At 30.8% G+C, this 4,468-nt stretch overlaps 1 protein-coding gene across 1 annotated transcript in view; it reads right to left on the reverse strand.

Annotated features, from left to right (window-relative positions):
• LOC107692822 (H(+)/Cl(-) exchange transporter 3-like) overlaps positions 1-4,468 on the reverse strand; it is a 52,332-nt gene that overhangs the window by 39,005 nt on the left and 8,859 nt on the right. The gene's annotated exons all lie outside the window — the stretch shown is intronic.

The following is a 4,468-nucleotide window of genomic DNA, read 5'->3' on the forward strand; positions in this document are numbered from 1 at the left end:
CTCTCTCTCACACACACACACACACTCACACTCACTCACTCACTCTCTCACTCTCTCACACACACACACACACACACACAAGTAGATAGAATAGAAAGCTAGTGTTTTTTATATAAAAAAAGAAGATAAATACAGATAAACTAGAATTAAAATAGAATAGAAAGTGCTAGAGTTAGAGGGTCAAATAAAGGTGGAATAGATGTGTTTTTAGTCGTTTCTTGAAGATGGTTAAGGACTCAGCTGCTCGGATTGATTTGGGCAGGTCATTCCACTCAAATAAAGATGGAACAGATGTGTTTTTAGTCATTTTTAATTAAACATATATAAAAATATTTTAAAGATATTTAACATTTAAACTATTTAAAACATATAAATGTTTATGACGTGATTTATTTATTCATCTTTGCTGAATAAAAGCATAATTTTTTTTTTTTAATCTTACAAACTCATAACCTGTGTCATTTACCTACAAAAAACAGCTGAAATATTGTTTTGATGACAGCTGTGTTTAACGCAAAGCTTTACTGTTGTAACAATAAACATACTTTGGCAAATATTTGTAAGAAAACCACGGTTGCAATAGAAGTCAGTTCATATTACAATGGGACGCTTGTTTTTGTGTATCCTGTAAATATGAGTCACACATGCAGACGGTCAGATACTCTGATTCAGTTCAAAACAATGTTTTTATAACATTGTTATTATTATTATTTTAATACAATTCTTAATTATTAAATAAATAATACATGAATAAATAAAACAAAATAAATAAATTGTCATACAGGCGTGAATACTAATACTAATAATACATATTGTTGTTGAATAATATAAATAGATATCATTATTTTTGTTGATAAATAATAATCATCTCATCATCATAATCACACAAATAATAACAAGAACAATTACTATATTCTTAACTCTTATTAATGAATACATAAATATTACTACTTGTGTCATGCAAGTTTGAATAATAATAGCAAAAATATTAATAACTATTAATAATATTAATAAAACAAACTTATACGTAAAAAGCATTAATGCATAAATAAATAAATGTTATAAATGTTATACAGGTTTGAATAATAATAATATTTGTTATTATTAAATACATTTAATTATAAATAATAATAATAATAATAATAATTATTATTATTATTATTATTAAATCATAAATAAAGAAATGAATAAATATTACTATTTATTATGCAAGTTTGAATAATAATAACAACAATAATAATATTAAAATGTAATAAATAATAATAATACAAAAATAATAATAATTGCAATATTGGTTTGCATAATAACAATTATTAGTATTTTTATTAGAGTTGTTGTTGCTGAATACATAAATAGTTATTACAAATATTTAATATAAATAATAATATAATAAATATAATTGGTATTAAATACATGAATAAATATTACTATTTGTGTCATGCATTTCTGAATAATAACAATACAAATACTAGTTATAATAGATAATACATAAAACATATTATACATACATACGTCAAATCAGAGGAGCGTTGTGAGGTGATGAACGTGTTTAAATCACTGCTGTCCTCTACTGGACAGAGTATTAAATATTCACACACAGAGAGTCTGAAAACAACACGGTAAATGACAGCAGCAAGTGTTGTGTGTGCTGTGAGAAACAGAGCATGAGTCATAGGCTTTACTGTTTTTAAACAACATTTAATCATTCAGTACTGTGTATGAAAAAGTCACCATAGTGCTCCTGTATGAGGGGGAAAACACACAATATTTGACATTAGACGTAGTCCTCAACTGATAAGGCTCTTGAACAGTTGAATAAAGACAAAAACAGACACCAATCGGACGTGACAGAGGAAGCTGGTGACTTACAGCTGGAGTCTGTGTGTGTTTGTTCTCCATAACGTCTCCAGTCGCCTCATAACAAGACTGAGTTGCCCTCCTCTTCTCTATGTATTTCCTACTTCAAACATGTTTGTTGTTCACTCTCTCTCTCTCTCTCTGTCTCTCTCTCTCACTATGTCTCTCACTCCGTCTCTCTCTCTCTCTCATTCTCTCCCTCTCTCGCTCTCTTGCTGAGTTTTGCTTCTCTTATCTCTGTATCCTGGTCGGAGACAAATTCCTCGTCCTCGTGTGCAGAGTTACAGTCACAAGCCTCCGCTGGACTCACATCAATAATAATAATAATGGTGGAAATAATTAACCAGCTTCACAATGCCAGTGTCTGTGTGCGTCTGATCGTGTTTAAAATTCCACTTATAATCGAAAAGTGACATGAAGACAGTATATAGAATATTTTGTGTTAAATAATAATAATTATTATTATTATTATTGTCATACCGGTTTGAATAATAATACAAATAATATGAATATGAATAATGAAAACATGAACATGAATAATACATATTACATAAATATTATTATTTTTGCTGTTAAATAATTTACATTATAAATATCGTTATTCTTGTGCTAAATAATACTAATAATACTACTACTAATAATACATTATTAAATAAAATATATTATTTGTCATACTGGTTTGAATAATAATCAAAGCAATAATAATAATATTAATAATAGGTAAACAAATGTTGTATAATAAATATTATTATTATTAGATTTTTGATTTTATATTATTAGATGATTTATGTTTTTGAAAGAAGTCTGTTTTGCTCATTAAGGCTGCATTTATTTAATGAAAAATACAGTAAAAACAGTAATATTGTGAAATATTATTACAATTTCAAATAACTGTTTTCTATTGTAATATATTTTCAAATGTAATTTATTTCTGTGATCAAATCTGAATTTTCAGCATCATTACTCCAGTCTTCAGTGTCACATGATCCTTCAGAAATCATTCTATTGCTGCTTTGTAACTGAATGAAGAGGATGTTTTAGGTGATAGATTAATTTTGCAAGCACATCATGAGATTGAGGAATCTAGCCGGTCTCTGTCCGCGGGACTCCAGCACAAGAGGCGCTCTGTGAAGAAACAAACTGTCTGGAGGACGGCCCGGGTTAAATCTAGTTGACGCAAGAAATTCAATTGATTTACTTCAATTTAAGTGTTTTTTTTATGCCCAGAAAAATCCAAGAGCCTTTCTCAGGGTTCAGGAGGGAATCATAGCAACGATAAACACTGTTTATATGGCATTAGGAGGGATTCATTCAGATAATCACATAAAACAGACCTCATGACTTACAGATATTAATTTAAATGATTTTCTTTTATTTTTTTATTAGATATTCAGATATTTATTTCTATTTATTATAATTAAGTTCAACATGGCACCTCATGGCAAAGAACTCTCTGAGGATCTGAAAAAAAGAATTGTTGCTCTACATAAAGATGGCGTAGGCTATAAGAAGATTGCCAAGACCCTGAAACTGAGCTGCAGCACGGTGGCCAAGACCATACAGCGGTTTAACAGGTCGACCAAAGAAGTTGAGTGCGCGTGCTCAGCGTCATATCCAGAGGTTGTGTTTGGGAAATAGACGTATGAGTGCTGCCAGCATTGCTGCAGAGGTTGAAGGGGTGAGGGGTCAGCCTCTCAGTGCTCAGACCATACGCCGCACACTGCATCAAATTGATCTGCATGGCTGTCGTCCCAATATATATATATATATATATATATATATATACCAGGTTTTTATAACGAATGTAACTTGTGTTAAATAAGTTATTTACTCAAACACATAGTATAAATCATATATGTATATGTATACAAACACACACAAACACACACATTTTTTTATATACATGTTTTAATATATTTGTTATTTTGATCTATAGCCCATTTCAATGAGTGCACTTTTTAACAACTATGATAAAACTGCTAACTTGCAGTGGTGGAAAGAGTACTGAAAATTTTTACTCAAGTACAAGTACTGTTACATTGCTGAAATAATACTCAATTACAAGCAAAAGTACTGGTGTCAAAACAGTACTTAAGTAAAAGTACAAAGTACTCCTTTCAAAAACTACTCAAGAGTACTAGTTACTAGTTACTTTTTAGCCGGCGATATTTAAAGGGGTCATATGACGTTTCTAAAAAGAACATTATGTTGTGTTTTTGGTGTAATGCAATGTGTTTATGTGGTTTAAGGTTCAAAAAACACATTATTTTCCACATACTGTACATTATTGTTGCTCCTCTATGCCCCGCCTTTCTGAAACGCGTCGATTTTTAAAAAGCGAGGTGTATGCTGTTTGGCCGGCTATCCAGTGCGTTGTGATTGGCCGAATATCTCAAGCGTGTGACGGAAATGTTACGCCCTTAGCATACTATGATGCCCTGTCCGGCCAGAGCGACGAGACAAAAACATTAAAACCCATTATAAACAAGGCATTTGTTGCATCCAGTGGGGACATAATTACTGATTATAATGACTTTATTGACAGAATGCTGTCTTTTTATGCGTTGCGTTGTGTATCGCGCTGCGTAAACATAAAACCATGTCTGCATTT

This window comes from Sinocyclocheilus anshuiensis, unplaced genomic scaffold, assembly GCF_001515605.1.
Source record: "Sinocyclocheilus anshuiensis isolate Anshui unplaced genomic scaffold, SAMN03320099.WGS_v1.1 scaffold674, whole genome shotgun sequence".
NCBI classification, from domain to species: Eukaryota; Metazoa; Chordata; class Actinopteri; order Cypriniformes; family Cyprinidae; genus Sinocyclocheilus; species Sinocyclocheilus anshuiensis.